This window comes from Coenobita brevimanus, chromosome 109 (assembly GCF_032717465.1).
Source record: "Coenobita brevimanus isolate Jiangsu-jjx chromosome 109, ASM3271746v2, whole genome shotgun sequence".
NCBI lineage: Eukaryota > Metazoa > Arthropoda > Malacostraca > Decapoda > Coenobitidae > Coenobita > Coenobita brevimanus.
The window spans coordinates 13,179,881-13,201,958 of record NC_137062.1 but is presented as its reverse complement, the minus strand read 5'-3'; the positions used below and the strand labels follow the sequence as shown (position 1 = coordinate 13,201,958).

The window sequence follows — 22,078 nt, the reverse complement described above, 5'->3', positions numbered from 1 at the left end:
TCGTCAGCCTGTCTCTCCACGTGACTCCATAGGCTCCTCTTAAATAACTCATTTCCACTGCTCTCATTCTTGACTTATGTCCTTCCAACAATGTCTAAGTTTCACTTCCGTACGTTAGAGTTGGTATCACAATACTGTCATGTAGTAACTTTTTCACTTCCATGCTCACTTCACTATTTCTTATCACTGCTTTCAAAGAACCAGCAACCTTTCTTCCCTGCTGTACCCTTTCAAGCACTTCACCCTCCAAACCTCCATCCTTACTCATCACACTACCCATGTACTTAAACGTACTCACATTTTCCAATTTCTCACCATCCAACCTCGCTGTACATTCACTAACTTCACCTCTCTCAAAGACCATCACTTTACTCTTCCCTACATTCACCTTTAGATTCCGTTTCTTACACACTCTCCCAAACTCATCCACCAAGCCTTGTAGCTCCCCTTCGTCTTCACTCAACAACACAGTATCATCTGCAGACAACAGTACAGGGAGTTTCCAAACACTATCCTCTCTCACCAGGGCCACTCCAACATCCACTACCCTACCTTTACCTCTTTTATTACCCCATCCATGTACAGATTGAACAACCATGGAGACATGACACATCCCTGTTTCAAACCAACTTTCAAAGAGAAAAATTCACTTAGTTCACCATCCACACGCACTGCAGCCTTCGCACCATCGTACATACTCTTCACAGCATTCAACAACTTCCCATCTACTCCATATATTCTTAACACTTTCCACAATCCTTGTCTATCCACCCAGTCATATGCTTTCTCCAAATCCAAGAAAGCCGCATACAACTTCTTTCCCTTCTCTAGAAACTTTTCCACTAAAGATCTAAGAATGAATATCTGATTTACACAACCTCTTCCCTTCCTAAAGCCTCCCTGTTCTTCTCCAACTAATTTTTCTGTTCTTTCTCTAACTCTGTCTATAAGTATCCTACCATACACTTTTCCTATTATACTAAGAAGACAAATGCCCCTATGATTATCACACACTTCTTTTTCCCCTTTTCCTTTGTACAAGGGAATAATTATACCTGACTTCCAATCCTCCGGGACTCTACCTTCCTCCCAGGCCAATCTGCACATCTTCCACATCCATTCTACTACTATCTCTCCCCCATGCTTTAGCATTTCACCACACACTCCATCAATTCCTAGTGCTTTCCCCGATTTAACTTTCTTCATTACTTCCACAACTTCTATCCTACTGATTTCTTCCAGTCTTCTCACCTCCCTCTTTCTCCCAACCATTCCCCAGCCACTTATACTCGCATTACTTCCATCCTCTACATTCAACAATTCCTTAAAGTGTTCTCTCCATCTGCTCACTTTTTCTCCCTTCTCCACTAGTAATCTATCATTTTTATCTTTCACTCCCCTGCTAACTTCACTTCCATCCTGTCTTACTCTTTTCACCTCTCTCCAGAACATTTTCTTACAGTCCCTCCACTTTACACCCAAATTCCTTCCAAATTCCTCATCCACTCTCTTCTTACTCTTTCTTGCTAATCTTTTCATGAAGCAATACTAAGCATCACTTTCTCGGTCAGCGTATAACCAACCGATTAGGACCTTTATTATAAAATCATGAAGCAATAATAAGCATCACTAGCTCGGTCATCGTATAACCAACTTAATAGGACCTTATATTATAAAATCATGAAGCAATAATAAGGATCACTACCTCGGTCAGCGTATAACCTACTCAATAGGATCCATTGATTGGAGTTGCTAGCGCAGTTTGGTTTAATGATTAGAATAGCAGTATGAGAATCATAGGATGACAAGAGGATAGGTGATTTAGTGGGGGGTGATAACTGTGGGGTGGACGAGATGAAGGGGTGACGAGAGGGTTGGACGGTAGGGAGACAATGGAGTGGGGAAGGGCGGCGTAACAAACGGGCAGGGAGGGGTGGAGTGACAGGATTGTGGGTGGGGTGGGGTGGGGATGACACGAATGTGGGTGGGGAGACAAAAGTAAGGAAAGGTGGTGTGATAACAGTGAGGACTGAGTGGTGGGGTGGAAGGAGTATGGGTGGAGTGCATGGTGGGATGACAAGCGTGTGGGTGAGGTGGTAGTATGACAAGAGTGTGGGTAAGATGGTGGACAAGAGTGTGGGTGGGGTGGGGCAATGCCAAGGGTTTGGGTGGGGTGATGGGATAACAAATGTTTAAGTGGGGTGACAGGGACCTGGATCTGACCTCATTCTCATTCCTGAATTACCTGATTATTGCAGCAATGGCGTCCATCATACACACCTTTACTTGTTTCATTTAGCCTCCATGCTGGAGAGAGACACATTCACGTCCATCATACACACCTTTACTTGTTTCATTTAGCCTCCATGCTGGAGAGAGACACATTCACGTTTACCGATATGACAAACGTTCTTCAGCTCCCTATCTGTTCCTTCAAGAGACGGTGATGGACTGCAGGACAGATGTAACTTCAGTATGCAGTGCACTGTGTTTAAGTTCATATGAACTGAGACCAGAAAACATTTAACATACTTCCATTATCATAGTTCCTCTTCCTCTCCTTTTCCATTTCACTGCCATCTCTTTTCCTTCTCCTCCCTTTACTTCCCGCTTTTCTCTTCGCACTCCAACACGAGCTCCCTCCCTTCCCTTCCCCCTCTTTCCGATTTTCCGTCCCTCCCATTCTTTCCCAGTTCCTCTTCCTCCTTCGCTTCTCGAATTACCTTATGATAGTAATACAATATAGTTCTTTCTCATTTTCCTTTTTTTCTTGTTTATTTTTATTACACTGTCTTTTTCTATCGTTTCACCCTCCCTCATTTCTCAGCTTCCTCCTGTTTGCATTCATGAATTGCTTGATTACATCCAAACAAACTGTGTGCTCATATTAATCTCATGCCATAAGTCCGGTTGGTGGGGTAATTGTCAGGATATTGGACTCGTGTACTGACACTATCCCCGCTACCCATTACCGCTCTTAAATCCTTTCCCACAATTATCTTCCCGATGCTGCTTGCAAATGAGTCCACCGGATGTATACTGACCATCATTTTGGCAGGTTACAGCAGCAGAGCAGTTCTGTTTTCGTTGTTCAACGGTAGTTAAAAACCGATCAAGTCACTGAGTTCCTTGAATCTATTCATCTACTTACATATAGCCAAAAGCTTTAATCTCGGGTACGGTGACCATAAAAAAGCGCCCACATTTCATCCATTCCATTGCCGACATTCCTTCAGCTCACATCACAGCTTCCCATGTCTCCATCTCACCCCTGCATCACAATCCACCATCTCCCTTCTACACAGTTCTCTTTTTCTTCTCCACCGTTCCTCTGTCCCCCACCTCCTTTGATCACACAACGCTCTTATCCAGTGTAAATTCCTAGGGCAAAAAATGTCATTATTCTCCTCCTGTAGCCTTTGTGAAATTCCTAAACCTCTTTACTTTCACGCATTTCAAATTTCCTGTTATCACATTGTTTCCTGTCTGGCAAACTTGGCTGAAACGGAAACTCGGTATGAAAGAAGGAAACAATGGAAGTGAAAGAGACAGCAGCAGGTAGAGGAAGAGGATGAATGCATATCAAACTTCCATGTCTCTGTGTCAGTCAACTTGTATGGAAGCCGCATGCTTCCAGTCACCATCAGAGACTCACAGAAGGTCTTCGTGAACTTTGCTAATGAAAATGAACTGACAGTGGGACACACATCATTTATCAATATGAAGAAAATTACCTATTCGAGTTTGAAGGTGAACATCTACAAACAAACTGGCTGGCGCTGATTGTACAGTACCTGGTTGAGCTAAAATGGACGTGAAGCGCCGTAATGTCTCCAAAATGGCCTGACTGGACCTTACTTTACCTAAATGGCCCTCAGTGGATTTGAGTGACCTGAATTAATCTGACTGGGACACATTGGACCTGAAGGCTCTGAATGGACCTAATGTAGCGTAGGTGGACTTAAACGGATTCACAAATAGTATGTGAGCTGGTCTGACTCACGTGTTTTTTACCCCACGCAATAAGCTGAATTTGTACGGGGGTCGTATTCGTCCTTGCATAGATTTCTGTATAGACGTCATGTGTGGAGGTATGGGTTTTTGCCCACGTCATCTCTCCTAGTGACTCCCTCTACCTGTACTTTCCTTCTCCCCCTTCCTCCCTCTTCCAGGATGGGGTTGGTGTGGTTCTCAACACTAGAAAACCAAAGGGAGTATCACCATGAAAATGTCTTATTTTGTTCCTGCCATCCTTAGATGGCTAATCGGACTGGAGGCGCTCACCTTGAATATCCCTTCGAATACGATAGGTTTTGCAATAATAAATAAAATAGTCTGGAGGCAGCGAGAAATATACAAGTAAAACGGCACCGTAAATTCATATTAACGTTAAGGAGATCTCTGGTATTGGAAGAATAAGGTATAATCACTATTAAACTCCTGTAATATGACAAATCTTTTCAAAGCTAAAACAAAGGAATGTGTTTGCAAAAAATTAAACAAAACATGGCGTCCTTGGTCTTAAGGAGTTAAGAATAACATCGATGAAGAAAGCTGAAAACAGAGGTACAGCTGACGCCATCAATCCATTAATAGGAGTGGCAGTTTATTATCGTTTATGATTTTGCTAAGGGAAAACAGAGACTCTGCAGAAAGTTTGCATCAGGTATCTCTACAAGACAACATAGAAATGAGGCTGGTTAAACATTGGTTTAGCTTCTTCACTACTGTGATGATGCTTGAGAAGGACACTTTCACGCAGTGCCTTCATTATGAATATGCGGCCACACTACCAGTTTATACGAAGATCCCTCAACGCCCTCCTTATTACCAGAAAGGAAGATGGTGGACTGTAGGAGAAAGGTAACTTTAGCCTGAAGTCGCTGGATTCCCGTCCAGATGAGTCTGAGGTCACAGCAAAAAAAAAAATCTATAATGATAATCCAGTTGCCTTGTGCTGGACATGGAAATTGTTGGTGCTGTAAGACTATATTGTGATTCTTGAACGATGGGGATCCTAGATAAGGAATGAGTCAGAAGCCAGTTTGACAAGTTTGAACACCTCTCAAAATATACATAACCTACAAGACGGATACCAAACTGAAAATAGAAAAATGGACTTAGCTGATAACTGGAGAATGGCAAAAGGATGATTCTACACTCCATGTTGGGTTTTTAGGTGCGGCTTCCATGTTAACTCTTTTTTAATGATGACCTATATAATTTTTTCAATCACACAGCAAAAACAAGAGAATGTTCGTTCACCATATCCTAGATCAACTGGTACGGATGTGGTGCCAGAAAGTAAAATATGGCAGAAAGGTTAAGAAAGCTACAGAAAAGGAGACAGTGAGAAGAGCAGCAAATGTCATGCAAAGATATAGATATTTACCTTCTAGATATATCCGAGCCTGGAATACATGCTAGAAACACATACATATATTTATGTGGGAAGGAAGATGTGTTAGAACGTCTTCGATGGGCAGAAAATTAAGAAAACTCGAGAGAAGGGGAGTGTGAGAGACGCTAACAAGACACACAGAAAAAAAAAAAAAGCAAGAGAAAACATGCACAATATATGCACAAGTGTCCTAATAACGAAGAGGTTTTAGAAAATGTCCTAAGCCTATAAAATATTTTCAAGATTCGTCTTCTCAATGCCTTAGGCATTGTTGTACCTCTTCCTGAAAGATTTCATTCACATGTTGCACCATAGTAGCCTATGCTTTTATGTTATCTGCATATTTTGATATCGCCAAGGCTATACATTTGTCGTAGAAAGGAATAATAACGCCCCATAACCAGGAAAATATGGTAAAAAGGAGGTGCTACCAAGCCACCTAAATCAAAAATATCAAGAAAGTCAAGTAACAGGAGAGAATGTAAGGTATTAAAAGATAACATGGAAGAGAATATTTTATGTTACTTATGCAGAAATTACCTCCTCTTGTGCACCACCCGTACGGCTGGCCATCAAACATGGATACCAGTGCCTGTAGTACGAAACGCTTGGTCTGTCGGTCATGGTGGAGAGGAGAGTGGCAGAGTACAAATAGTCTACCTTTGGTAGTTTGTTCGTACCTGGGCTCCCTTTCTCTCTCCCTCTCCCACTCTCGAGGAGAAAAAGAAGAGTGAGCATGAAGAACACTGGTTATAAAGCCTCGAGGAGAAGGCCCCACCTTCCCAGCAACCATAGCCCTGCACAGTTCTAGTATTGGGATCCGCACCTGCACTGCAACCGCAATGTTAGAACCGCATCCGCACCACAAACCAAAGAATTTGTGCTGTCCCCGGCCTGCGCCGGCACCGTACCAGCAAGACATTGTCTACACCTGCACCACACCTACAAGACATAGAACCACACCCGCACTGCACCCGCAAGACATAGAACCACACCCGCACTGCACCCACAAGACATAGAACCACACCCGCACTTCACCCACAAGACATAGAACCACACCCGCACTTCACCCGCAAGACATAGAACCACACCCGCACTGCACCCGCAAGACACAGAACCAACAGAATAGAATCCTATAATTTGTACTGCAGTCATGTATCAATATACTAGACTGTTGGACATTAAGCAGTCAAGAACAAGTATATACAGTTTATATATAACACTATTTTGTATCTGTCTATTGCCAGACGCCTTAATCCCTTATACCGGGTGGCCACAAACAAATCGCCTCCACGTCACCCTGTCCCCCGTCATTTCACTTCCCTGCTCCCCAATTCACACCCCCCACTTTCATATACCTCTCCACTCCATCCCTCCATATCATCCTTGGCCTTCCCCTCCCTCTCTCCTCCTCCACCTCACTCACATACACTCTCCTCGTCAGTCTCTCACTCTCCATCCTCTCCACATGGGCAAACCACCTATATATGTTTTTCCTAACGCTTCCCATCACATCCACATCCACACCACAACGCTCCTTCACATCCCCATTTGTCAGTCTGTCTCTCCATGTGACTCCACAGGCTTCTCTCAAATAACTCATTTCCACTGCTCTCACTCTTGACTTGTGTCCCTTCAAGAACATCAAAGCTTCACTTCCATACGTTAGAGTTGGTATCACAATATTTTCATGTAACAACTTTTTCACTTCAATGCTCACTTCCCTGTTTCTTCTAACTGCTTTCAATGAACCAGCAACCTTTCTTCCTTGTTGTAAGCTTTCAAGCACTTCACCCTCCAAACTTCCATCCTTACTCATCACACTCCCCACGTACTTAAATGTACTCACATATTCCATTTCCTCATTATCCAGCCTCACTGTATATTCTTTTTTTTTTTTTTTTTTTTTTTTATGTGACCGACTCTGGGCATAGGCTTCACAGCCTGCTTTCAGGGCCCAGTAGTCCTCCTATGTACCGCACACCTCTACATGTCACCATTTCGGCGCTAACACCCACCGTCCATACTGAATACAGGCTAGGGCTGTCTCATACAGGACTGGTGTATTGGTATTAGCGGGGGTATTTTTACGACATGTCGGCGGGTCTTCTGGTAGATCAGTAAAGTCTGATATTTATGAAATTCAAATCCTTAAACCGTTCCCTGCCCCAGCGGGATTTGAACCCGGGTCAGTTAGGACAACTCTCTACCGATTGAGCCACCGCTTCCCCCATTCACTGACTTCACCTCTCTCGAAGACCATAACTTTACTCTTCCCTATATTCACTTTTAAATTCCGTTTCTTACACACTCTCCCAAACTCATCCACCAAGCCTTGCAACTCCCTTTCGTCTTCACTTAACAACACATTATCATCTGCAAACAACAGTACAGGGAGTTTCCAAACTCTGCCCACTCTCATTAGGGCCGCTCCAACATCCACTGCCCTACCTTGTATCACTTTATAACCCCATCCATGTACAGATTGAACAACGATGGAGGCATGGCACATCCCTGTTTCAGCCCAACCATCAAATAGAATAACTCACTCAGTTCACTACCCACATGCACTGCAGCCTTAGCACCCTCATACATACTCTTCACGACCTTCAACAACTTCCCATCTACTCCATATATTCTTAATACTTTCCACAATCCTTGTCTATCCACCCTGTCATATGCTTTCTCCAAATCCATGAAGGCCGCACACAACTTCTTTCCCTTCTCTAGAAACTTTTCCCCTAAAGATCTAAGAATGAATATCTGATCTACAGAACCTCTTCCCTTCCTAAAGTCTCCCTGTTCTTCTCCAACTAATTCCTCTGTTATTTCCCTAACACTGTCAACAAGTATCCTATAGTGTACTTTTCCTATTATACTAAAAAGACAAATGCCCCTATGATTACCACACAGTTCTTTTTCCCCTTTTCCTTTGTACAAGGGAATAATTATACCTGACTTCCAATCCTCCGGGACTCTATTTCCTCCCACCGCCAATCTGTATATCTTCCACATCCATTCTACTACTATCTCTCCCCAATGCTTCAGCATTTCACCACACACTCAAACAATTCCTGGGGCTTTCCCTTTTTTGACTTTCTTCATTGCTTCCACAACTTCCATCCTGCTGATTTTTTCCTGTCTTCTCACCTCCCTCCTTCTCCCAGCCACTTATACTCGCATTACTTTCATTCTCTATGTTTAACAATTCATTAAAGTGTTCTCTCCATCTGCTCACTTTTTCTCCCTTCTCATCTAGTAATCTACCCTTTTTTATCTTTCACTCCCCAACTAACTTCATTGCCACCCTGTCTGACTCTCTTTACCACTCCCCAGAACATTTTCTTCCATTCCCTCCACTTGACAAATTCCTTCCAAATTCCTCATCAGCTCTCTTCTCATTCTCCCTTACTAATCTTTTCACCTCTCTCTTGCTTTTCACCTCTCTCTTCCTTTCTACATATAGCTCTTTCTTCCGTCTCTCAACTTCTTCCACGCCCCTATTTCTCATTCACTCACTATGTTTTTTTCTTTTGTGCCACAGCCTGTCTCCTCTTCATTCCACTATGCTGTTCCTTGCATCCCCTTTCTTCTCTTCAACCCACATACTACCTCACAAGCTGCACATATTTTTTCTGTGAATACTCTATCTTGCACACAACTTCCACGTCCCCCATCTGCTCCAATTCATATTTACCCAATCGTTCCTCCACTTCTCTCCTATATTCTGCCTTTTTCTCATCCTCTTGTAACCTTTCCACTCTTCTTGCATATACTCCTTCCTCCCGTCCTTCCCTTCTTCTATTTCTCCATTTTACTTGGACCTTGATTCTGACCACCACCAAGTGGTGGTCAGAAAGTCCACTCCCCCAACCTCTATAAGCTCTTGCATCCATTACACATCTTCGCATCCTTTCATCCACACACACGTAATCAATCATTGCCTTCCTTTCATTCAGTTCACCATCCACTCTTCTCTATTTTGCATTAGTGATGTATCAGATACCAAATTTTAGAGCTCCGCGTAGGCGGAGGCGTAGCCGGATATCTATTTCTCATAAAATGCGGTTGCAGATAAAACTACGGATATTAAGATATTAATTTCTGCCTACGCAGACACAACTGCGGATTATTTTTACCTCCATGTCCGTGGTTGCGAACGCGGACAGGATTTTTTTTACACATATTACAGTACATTTGTATAGGCTACATTAACATAGCACGTATAACTATTGCGACAGACAGATAGATAGATAGATTGAGAGAGAGAGAGAGAGAGAGAGAGAGAGAGAGAGAGAGAGAAGAGGAACAATGAGAGATGGAGGGAGGAAGAGAGCTAATAGAGAAGAAAACAGAAAGAGGAAGAGGGACTGGTAGATGAGAGGAAAGGAGAGGAGAGTTGTGGATGAAAAAGAGAGAGAAAAGAATTATGACAAAAAGAGAAAGGTTGGGTGGAGATCAGTAATCTCTGAGGTTCTTTGACACTGAGGCGGATTATTATGCGGAGCTTTTATTATCTGAAAACGTGGTGGCGGATAATGATGCGGAGCTTTTGTTGTCTGAAGACGCGGACGTGGATAGTAATGCGGACATTATTTTCACTGCGGAGGCTCCACGGAGGCTCGGCGGAGGCGGATATCCGATACATCACTATTTTGCATGTTTATAAAGTAAGATGCGATATCGAGAAAAAGAAAAAAAAGAGTTGCATGATTTTCTTGCAATATGGTTGTGAAATAACTTTTAATCTGCTCGTCACATTCTGAGTGTGTGTGTGTGTGTGTGTGTGTGTGTGTGTGTGTGTGACTACACACACTTTTTCATTCATACTAACTCTACAAATTCTTCATATTTACAGCAGTGGATAAAGTACAACCGCATCCCCACTGCTCCCGCAGAGAATGGGACCTAATCGCACTGCATCCACAAGGACTTCCCTGAGGCATCCCGCACTTGCCTCTTGGTGCGGGATACCACAACATCGCTGGCTGTGGTTGTTCCCGCACAGACCTCTGCTACGCACCACCCTCCCACCCATTCCAACCCAGGAGTGGTTATTGTTGTTGTGGTGGTGGTGGTCTCTTGTATTGTCCTGTGTTTGTGGTAACAATAATTCTAATACCTTTTCTACTAAGGCCTACGTTCCTTTAAAACCAAGTACGTCAAAGAAGAATCGGTTTGGGGTTCCTGTGTGTCAGGTGGGTTGGCGGAGGGTTGGTGCTCCTCCCCGTGAAGCAAATAACGTGAGAATTATGGACACACCCAGTGAGATTGGTGAGGCTGGCTGTAGGCTATATGGATATATGACAAAGAAGGATCGGTTATGGTTTCTCACGTGTCGACAAGTGGCTTGGTGGAGGGTTAGAGTCCCTCCCCGTAGAACAACTAACCTAAAGGACGAACGGCCAACCTTTACGGGATTAAGGCAACTGGCAATAGATAGATAGACAGACGTAGAAATTGTGTTACAAGTTAAAAGCCCTGGAAAACCTATCAAGTCAATGAGATTGCTGGTAGTTCTTGTCAACAAAGCAGACTCATCAGAACTTATTCCTTACCAGTATACTTTCCATACATGGCACGTTAAAATACTGTTGTATGTTATGTAGCAGTTATATGATATGCACATATGCAATATACATGAGAATACTAATGTGCAATAAGCAAGAAACATAATTATGAATGAGGTGTTAGTAAGCCTCTTAAACACATAAAACCAAAACCCATTGCATACTAGGGGGTCATAATGCACGGTCTGTTGTGCGTCATGTTGCCCAGCTTGTGTTCCTGAGGTCGGTGATGTCCGCATTAGTACAATGGCATCGCACGCCAGTTACCATTGAACTGCCAGAGAAGGATAGATTCTCACACCGCAGCAATTGAGGAGACTGTAATGTGGAGTACTGTGTCACTATGCTGGGTCAAAAAGAAAAAGAGCAGGGAAAAAGATGATGTGGTGCAACCAGTGGCTGTATCGACGTAATTTAAGAGGAAGCTTCAACCAAATTTTCTTAGAGCTCGAGACAATGTGAGAAAGGCTTTGAAAACTGCATAAAATTCACCTATCGGCATTCTACAATGCCGATTGGTGAATTTTATGATTTACTTAAGATAATACAGCCACACATTTCCAAAGTGGATATTCATTTACGTGACAGCATCTCAGCAGGAGCTCTTCTTAATTTCTTGTGCTTCCTAAATTCTTGTTCTTGTATTCCTTGTTTTTCACTTGCCAGATATATGGATCCATCTTCAAGAGTTCCATAAAATGTATGGTGCTGCCCCTTGACCATTCAGTACCTGTACATTCTTCTACCATTACATTCTATTGAAGAAGAAGAAAAAAAGAGCAGTAACAATACAACTGCTCTCGGTGGATGCCAGACGGCCCGTCTAGCTTCCACTGAAAGCAGTGAGAGGGCACCACGATGCCCTCAGACGGCTACTTAAGGCATCGTAGCACTCTGTCACAATGAAATGCTTCTTGGCCAGATTTGCCAAAAGCGCGCGGCATGGACGCTTCGCGGCATAAAAATCTGAGTTGGGCGAAACTGGGCAAAGTGAAGCGCAACAGAGAACGCACCATGACCCCTCGTATGGACGGGACTTAAGACAGTGAGTCAAAAGGCTAGTGTGAAAGGATGTGAGTGAGGTAAAGGAGTAATGTAAGTGGGACTGTGGATGGTACACTGTATCGCAAATGAAGATAAAACCTGTGGGAAGGAGATTACGGTGATGTAGTGGAGGAGAGAGGAGGTGAGGGTAGGGTGACGAAGGAGTGAAGCAGGGGTTGGGTGAAGGAAGGTGGCGGATGGTGAGGTGAGGTGAGAGACAATGGTGAAAGGATAGAGGGTGATGTAAGGTGTGGGATGATGGAGAGAGAGAGAGAGAGAGAGAGTTGAAAATTGTTCTCACAGCTATATGAAGAGACAAAATGGATGGTGAGTCCCTCGGAGAGTCAGAGCCAAAAACTAGCCTAAGGCAACCGTATCTAACCCAGCTTCATATGGTCAGTCGATGCACTGCAACACTGAACATGTCAGCTGAGAGCGGCAGATTGACAGATCAGTGCATATAACAGTGGAAGTATTGCACAGGTTATAATGGTGTGTGTGTGTACCAGACTATATGTCATCAGTTTCAACCACCATGGAAGGACATAAAGCACCTACACTTCGCTACTGTATGTCTTCGTCATCCATACCTGGCAAGGTGATAGATGGCACACCTGTCGTCCACTCATCAATGTTTTGCTGTCTTTAGGTGACTCTACACTGCGTGACAAGCCTAATAGTTTCCTGTAACACAGGAAGGCATTTACAGTGTTGGATGGCAATCATATAACCAAATAATGGGATGAAGTAGAACCTACTGTAGTGCCCTGTTAACTGGATGGAGGCGCAAATGGGTCGTCCATCCGAGAACCAAATTTGTACGCTTTTCCTCATGATTTGCCGTAGAGAGACGCAGTACACCGCAAGGGAAAACAGGTTTACTGCATGAGATGTCCCTGCAAGGGTGGCTGATTGCCTGCGGGTAAAGGGCCTGCTTGGCCAGGCAGACCGAGGTTAGTATACCACCAACACCAACACCGCAATCATCACCATCACTACCACTTTTACTGCTACTATTATTATTACTACTACTACTACTACTATTACTACTACTACTTTGCATTCACTTAGGGGATGGAGAACTATTAAGCAGGCGGTGTATTGGTTAGAACATTATGCTCGCAACTAGAAGAAACCAGGTTCAGTTCTCGGTTTGGTCAAACTGCCGTCCTTGGATTGTCATCCGTAGTCCCCAGTTCACCCGAAAGTACATTTGTGAACCTGGCTGTAAACCTACTATAGTCGCGGCGCACGACTCTGAGGTTGTCATTATCGTACCCTGGCAACCTACCATTCAAAAGTGAGTCCGATTTCGTATCATATTATAGACGAATTATATTATTATGCATGAACATATTATACACGAATATTATTACACATGAACATATTATACACGAATCACATGCGTCTCTGAATGTACACAAAATCAGACGCACTTTTGAATGGTAGGATGCCAGGGCATGATAATAACAACCTCAGAGTCGTGCGCCGCGACTATGGTGCGGGTCTTGTTGTAGGGGAAAACTGAGACTTAGGAACAATACTGTAGACTGCCCATCTCAGTGACTCGTGCAGTCAGTGGGTGCAAAATCTAAGCCTTCAACAACAAGCGGTGCCAAGGCACAGCAAAACCCGTCCCAGGCAGTCACTTTAGTGCTGAAGTATAAACACAACAGAATATCTAGTCAAAGATGTCACATATCATATTTGGAGTAAATCTGGTGAAAATTGACGATTTTATGCTCATTCAAAATTTTAGGCCCCACCCACCTGATATCGACCCCCCTACCGCTAACTGGTGGGTGCCCCCCCCCCCCTGATGTAATGAGGTATGCTATAGGATCCAGATTTGAAAGATGCACCTCTTGGTTTTGGCTTCATGTCGACATGAATTTGAAAGGATTTATGGTGGTAAAAAACGATTTTAACCCGTTCCCGTTTTGTTACATTTTTTGGACCTACAGCCTGGGCCTTGGCCCAGTGACCTTCTGATCAGGTGATCAGGTCATAGCCTGTCATCCCTGTAATTTTAGTTAAAATCGCACAAGCAGTTTTCACGTAAAATTGCTAACAGACAGAGACACAAACAGACCGACAAACCGAGTGAAAACAATACCCGTCCCCGAGCCCCTGCGGGGCGGGGACGGATAAACATCCAGACAAAGAAAACGCATTTCCCCCTCTCATATTACAGTATATCAAGCAGTGGCAGGCGCACAAATATGCCCACCTATGTTGGCAATTTGTCCTTCTCCTCTTACCCCTAGTCATCATCATGTCGTTATGGATCTAGGATTATCTGCAGCGTGAACCCAGTAGGCTAGGCACTTGGATTAAGTTGCCTCTCTCCTGTAATCCTCCATCCTCTTTTCGAGGACTAGGGAAGTAGCTTAAAAATGGTTGTATAACCATCCATTTGATCTGCGTGGTTATATAGGTGCCACTATATGAAGATGTCCCTCCCACCACCACCACCAACAACAACAACAACACTACCCACACCGTCATCATCCTATAAATATTTCTAACTTTATAAAATCGATGTGTAGGATTCACAAAGAAAAAGATAAGGGAAACACAAAGTTAGGAGAGCTGTCATCAAGTGTCCAGGGAATATGTGCCAAACCTCCACTCGTTCATTACTCAAGCCCCCGACAAATGTCTCGAAAAACACACTGTTCTTTTTTTAGGACATAATTGGTTAATCAATCAGTTTTACATTTCTAACTCGCTTCCTCTTTCTTCCCATTTTCTCCAACTCCCATCTTTCCTCCTCTCCATACCCTGTCTCCAAAATCATCTACATCCTTCATTTCATCATAATTCAGTGTCAATACTATTCTTTAACCACTTCCTTCCATATCTGTCCACCCATTATACACAGGCTACCCCTTCCTCACTCTCTTCCCTCCCTCCCTAAAATCATTCTCCTCTTCCTCCTCCTCCTCCTCTTCGTGTCTCAGACGGAGGCGTGGACTGGATGAAGAGGGAAGGTCACGCCTCGGGTCTCCTCTCCTTCGCACGCTGAGTAATTGTCAATTTGGGACCAGGCAAAAAAAAAAAGAAGGAGGAGGAGAGAAATAAGGAGAGGAGGGAGAGAAAGTGTGTGGAGGGAGAAGGGAGAACAGTGGGCAGATGTAGAAAAGTTCACGATATGATGATGATGATAATGGCGAGAGAGAGAGAGAGAGAGAGAGAGAGAGAGAGAGAGAGAGAGAAGAGGGGAAGGAAAGAAAGTAGAGGAAAATAGAGAGAATGGGTACAGACAAAAAGGAAATAACTCAATAAAAAGGGATATCAGAGCAAAAGGATGATGGTAATGTGTAACAATAATTTTCTCATATCATCCCTCTCACAGTGCTTTCCTCATATTATCTTTGTCTCAGTCCTCCACCTCCCCTCCATCTCTCTCTCTCTCTCTCTCTCTCTCTATTAGATTGATAGACAGATAGATAGACATATACAGATTGATAGATAAATACATAGACAGATAATTTGTGTGGATGTATAAAATGTACCCATGTCAATGTAACATTTACCCATGCCAATGTGCCTATTCAAATGTGCCGCGCAGTCGCCATCGTGATATGTAACTTGGCCAGCTGGGCACTCTATGCGCCTGCGCGAGCAGAGGGAGAGCTTCTTCCACTTCGAGGCACGTGTACGCCTCACCTCACCTCTCCACTTCTTTATCTATCTCCTAGGGAAATAAAGATTCTACAGCGGGAAGATTACCTATCCTTCAACCCTGTGATTGCCCCCCATTGCATACAGGACTTCAATCAACATGGCGCAGTGATTAAGGCCCAAGGAGAAGATTTCAAGCTTATACCCCGCCACCGGGACCCGCATGGACGCAGCCATTATCTGTTTATGTTTGTTTTGGACCAGCGAGACAACTTCTAGATCGCCTTCAGTGGATTTACTGGGCAGTGTCAGTGCAGTGTTACAGTGGAGTGGTTATGTGCAAGTGCAGTGCAGTGCTTATTCTGTGTGAGGTTTTCGGGTGTTCTCGTCGCACCCGCTGGACATCTTAAATGGACGCCATGATCGCCTACACTGACTACTTGCTCTGTCACACCCTCCCTCCTCATCCTTCATCATTGCACTGAGCGTCTTTACCCCAACGTCTCTCTGGGCAGCCAATCAGCGAGCCTTACGTCAGAGCCTTACGTCAGATACCACGTCACGGCTGGACGGCCATTCACGACCCTCGCCCCGGCGACACCAGACGTCGCCAGACAGGATAATTTGTCCCGAGAAAGCTCCCAGTGAGTTGCCAACGCTCGCCCGCAACTCCACCTCTGCTTCTCTGCACGAGTTTACTATAATTTCTAAGGGAGAAGATTTGTTCTTCTCTTCAGTTTTCTGCAGTGGTATTGTATCTCGTGAAATAAGTCAGGATGGAAGAATTCCCACTTGTAGAGCCCTCAGATGATACCCCACATGACTTACCACCTGCAAGACATGAACATCCGCCCACACTCCCACACACCCACACGCCCACTAGTGCTGAGGACGAGCGCTGTCAGCCTGAGTTGCCGTTACTCTCTCCAAATTTAACCCTACCGCCGCCATCCAGGACACATGATGGAGACTTACGGGTACTAATAAGATATTTGGAGGAAAGCAGATTAGCTACGGAAGCTCAGCATAGGCGTGAGGAAGCGGAGAGACGTCAAGAAGAGGCAAGAAGGGAAAAATTCGTCAGGAAGATGAGGCAAGAAGGGAAGAAATTCGTCGAGAAGAGGAACACCGAAGATTTCAACAATTTCTCCAGCTACTCACACCTGTTACACAAGGTCCAAGTCAGGTTCACCAGCGGTCTGCTACCGAGACTTCGTCACACCCACCCACCCACGTCAACGCTACCCCACAAAAGACTAGCACTCAGGCACCCCAACCGCTGAAGTCAGACGTTACATTTCAGAACTTCAGGGCCTGGAGAAGGCGCTGGGACGACTATGCTGTCATGGTGGACTTGTCTGCTCTGTCATTACCGAAGCAGCAGATACAGTTACGGATGTGTTTGTCTCTCGAGACCCAGCGATTGTTAGAACACACACTTGGTGTACCTCCAGATACTGCGAAAACAGTGGAAGAAGTCCTTGACGTTCTACAGAACCACTTCAGGAATCAACGAAATGAAGCTCTTCGCCACCGGGATCTTCTTACATGCAAGCAAAAGGATGGTGAATCTTTTGACGACTACTATGTACGCCTGCAGTTGATTGCAGAGGAAGTTGACATATGCCCTGGAAATTCTAATGTCTGCAAGGAGACGCAGATAAAGATGGTACTTCTTATGGGAGTTCATGATGAAGAGCTCACACAGAAGATTATTGCCCGGGACTCTAATACCACACTTCAGGACGTGGTGAACGTTTGCAGAGCCCATGAAGCCACCAGGACAGCCACATCTGCGATTCGGGCCCCTACTGCTTCTGTCGCCAAGATTTCAAGATACCGCAAGGATAAAGGTCGTAACCATCAGCCAACTTCTACGCCGTCGACCAAATCTAATACCTGCCAGTATTGCAACAAGTCTCACAACTCAGCCAAGTGCCCAGCGGCTTCGAGCACTTGCAATAACTGTGGACGGAAGGGACATTGGGCCAGAACCCCAACCTGCCCTGCACTCAAGGTGAAATGCAAATACTGTACCAAGACAGGCCACTACGACAGATATTGCCGGAAGAAGACTGGTGATGCCAAGGCTGATAAGCATGTTACTCCGCCTTCAAGCACGACTACTAACGTTCGCAAGATTCAGGCCCATGCAACTCCTTCACCTTCACCCGTACCAGTTATTGTGTCTTATCGGGATGTATCTTCCCAGATCAGTTTCATACCTGACACAGGTGCGGAGGTCAGTGTTTTGGGACCACAACACCTTGCACATCTTCAGATTGACAGAAGTGACCTCCTACCTCCCACAGTTTCCAAGACTTTCACTGCAGATGGGTCGGAGATGTCGCCACCGCTTGGATCCTTAGAAGTTACCTTGACCCTTGCCAAGAGGTCATGCCAAGCCTGGTTACAGGTGCATGATGGTGTCACCACTCCGCTACTGTCCTTCAGCCATTGCAAGGAGTTGGCTATTATTTCGCCCAAGTTTCCTAAGCCCATTCTGCAAGTTACCCACGTACATCGATGCACTGAGTTCCCACTCACTGAAGCTACCCCACCTGCCGAGGCCAGGGACTACTTTGTCAGGAACTTTCCGGATGTTTTGCATCGAAAGACGATCTCAAGACTGCTCCACTACAACCAATGAAAGGAGACCCTATGAAGATACACATTAAACCCGACGCCACACCATTCGCTCTTACCACTCCACGTCAGATCCCCTACGCCTTCCGAGATGCAGTCCAGGACGAACTGCAGAGTATGGTGGCTCAAGGAATCATCAAGAAATGTGGGGATGAGCCTTCCGATTGGTGTCATCCTATGGTAGTTGTACCCAAACCTAAAGGAGTCAGGATTACCACAGATTTGACTAAACTTAACAGTCAAGTTGCCCGCCCTGTCCACTCTTCGATGACGCCTATTGCAGCTGTTCGTACGGTTGATTCTACAGCGAGGTACTTCACAACTGCGGACGCTCTCCATGGTTATTGGCAAATCGAACTGGCAGAGGAGGACTGGCATCTTACTACTTTCATTACACCTTACGGCCGCTATTACTACTGTCGCGGACCGATGGGCTTTGCCGCTACCGGAGATGCATACTGCTACCGTGGTGATCTTGCCCTCCAAGGTCTAACGAAATGCGTCAAAGTGGTGGATGACATATTGCTGTTTGACGATGATCTTCTGTCACATTACAAGAGGATTCAGGAGCTACTCACACGCTGCCGCTCACACGGTATCACTCTCAACAGGGATAAATTTATCGTGGCAGCCACTAAGGTCAACTTCTGTGGATACATTCTTTCGGACAAAGGAATCGCCGCCGACCCAGAACGTGTTGCAGCTCTTCAGGACTTCCCTACACCTGCTAATCTCACCGATTTACGCTCATTTATGGGGTTGGTGAATCAGTTATCTGAGTTTACACCCGAAATCGCCAAAACTGCCAAGCCACTTAGACCTCTCTTGAGCCCATCTCGCTCATTTACGTGGACTCCAGATCACGACTTGGCATTCAAGCAAGTCAAGAAAGCCTTGTCCAGTCCACCCATCCTCGCAGCATTCGACCCAGGACTACCTACATATCTCCAGACCGACACATCTCGCCTGTATGGTATAGGTTACGCCCTACTGCAGGATCATGGTTCCAGTCAACTTCGCCTCGTCAAGTGTGGCTCCCGTTTCTTGGCAGACGCCGAGACAAGATACGCCACCATAGAGTTGGAAATGTTGGCAGTCAGCTGGGCTCTTCAGAAGTGCCGCCTCTATCTTACAGGGCTCCACTCTTTCACAGTTCACACTGACCATCGTCCACTAGTACCGATTCTGAACTCGTACACCTTGGACATGATTGAGAACCCTCGATTACAGAGATTACGAGAGCGCATGTCCCACTTCACCTTCAGAGCCGTATGGCGTGCTGGTAAGACACTCCGCATCCCAGATGCCTTCTCACGCGCACCTGTCAGCCGACCTACACCTGAGGATACATCGGACTCCGCTTCTACTACGGCACATCTACGGTCCGTCATAACTTCTGCGGCATATCAAGAGGACGACGCCCCGCGGATCGAAGCTGACCGTCACCTACAGGAGTTAGCAAATGCAGCCCAACAGGACCCTGACTACATTCGCTTACGTGACTGCATATTGGCTGGATTTCCTGCTAACAGGTATTCTCTACATACATCCTTGCTGCCTTATTGGAAACTCCGAGACTCCCTCTCTGTTGACGGATCACTCATACTACTAGGCGCTCGGATCGTCATTCCTGCTGCTCTTCGTCGCAAGACTCTTGCACGGCTACATGACAGTCATCGAGGAGTCGAGGCTACCAAGCGACGGTCACGCCAGACGGTATTCTGGCCTGGTATTGAGTCTGATATCACCAATACTGTCGCCGCCTGTGAGTCGTGCCAGCTTCTACGCCCTTCACAGCAGCAGGAACCGCTTCTCAACGATGATAAGCCCACCAGGCCTTTCGAGTCAGTCTCCGCTGATTTCTTTCAAGTTGCTGGGAAACATTTCCTAGTGCTTGTCGACCGACTGTCGAACTGGCCAGCTGTCATCCCTTGCAAGAGTGACACCACCGCCTCCTCCACAATCCGATACTTCTGCAGCTACTTTCGAGAGGTGGGGGTACCTCTTCGGTTACGCACAGATGGAGGACCACCTTTTTTGAGCAGTGAGTTTGCTGATTTCACTCGTCGATGGGGGACCCAGCACTTCATGTCATCGCCTCATTACCCGCAGTCGAATGGCCACGCCGAGGCTGCTGTTAAGGCCGTCAAGAGGCTTATCATGGCAACAGCACCGTCTGGTAACATAAATTGTGAAGCCTTCGACCGGGGACTCATGGAACTGAGGAATGTCCCCAACCACACCAGCTACTCACCTGCTCAAGTTCTATTTGGTCATAACCTCCGCAGCTGTGTACCTGCTCATCTGCAGTCCTTCAAGAGTGACTGGAAGGACTTGGCAGACGACTGGGACAGACGGGTCGCCTCCAGAGCCGCCCAGGTCAAGAAGCACTACAATCAACATGCCCGTGATCTCCCCAGGCTGGCTATGGGTCAACATGTTCGCGTTCAGGACCCCACTTCACGCCGGTGGGATAAGGTCGCCATCGTTATGGGTGGTGCTCGCTCCAGGGAATACGAGGTTAGGCTTCCAAGTGGCCGAGTGCTACGTCGAAACCGCAGATTCTTATATCCAGTGCCCGACCCACACTCTGACACTACACCTAACATCCCTGTGGTCCCTTGTCATGACATGGAAAAGTCTAATTTACAGACAGACATCGAAAAGTCCAATTCAGTTTCTCCTCCCAAGACCCCACGTAGATCTCCAAGGCTAAATAAGTCCTAACACAGTGTACATTGCCCATAAGAAGTCCCTGTATGTTTGCTTACAATGTACACACTTTGTAGACACTTGTAGGATTTTCATACATTGCTTGTTACCATGTATTGATTACCTGTGGGATTGTATCTACTTTAACATGTTGCAGTCACTTGTACATTGCTGAGTTGCATATTTTATTTTATGAATTACGGGAATGTTTCACATATATATTTCTATGTATGTTACTTCAGCCGTTCGACTTCTTCGAACGCAAAGGGAAGGGGAGGTGTGGATGTATAAAATGTACCCATGTCAATGTAACATTTACCCATGCCAATGTGCCTATTCAAATGTGCCGCGCAGTCGCCATCGTGATATGTAACTTGGCCAGCTGGGCACTCTATGCGCCTGCGCGAGCAGAGGGAGAGCTTCTTCCACTTCGAGGCACGTGTACGCCTCACCTCACCTCTCCACTTCTTTATCTATCTCCTAGGGAAATAAAGATTCTACAGCAGGAAGATTACCTATCCTTCAACCCTGTGATTGCCCCCCATTGCATACAGGACTTCAATCAACAATTTGATTATATATATGCATAAAAGGCAAGACAGAAATTCATTTCATTCATTCATTGCCAGACGCCATGTATCCCAGACGGGGTGGCCAATGGCTTAGAGTTAATTGTTTTACAGGGAGGGGCACTAATCCTCCACCAACCCCACTTGACACGTAGGGATGCCAACAGCATCTGGTGTTCCCAGGCGGTCACCCATCCAAGTACTAACCAGACCCAACGTTGCTTAACTTCGCTGATCGGACGGGAAGCAGTGTACTCAACGTGGTATATATATATATATATATATATAGTGGAATTCATCAGTCGGAGCGATGGTTCTGCCTTACACACAAGGGTTCGAATCTCATAAAGGCGATTATGTTGTAGCAGCCGTGGCTCAGTGGGTTAGAGCGCTCCGCTCTGACCGAAGGGTCGGAGGATCGAATCCACCCAAGGGTCATTGGTAGACATCAGGAAGGGCATCCGGTCATAAAATGCTACACGCTCCAGTCCAAAGTCCTCTACTCAGGG

At 45.5% G+C, this 22,078-nt stretch overlaps 1 pseudogene; it reads right to left on the bottom strand.

Annotated features, from left to right (window-relative positions):
• Positions 1–21,727: 21,727 nt before the first annotated feature.
• Positions 21,728–21,846, bottom strand: LOC145417292 (5S ribosomal RNA; annotated as a pseudogene).
• Positions 21,847–22,078: the final 232 nt, after the last annotated feature.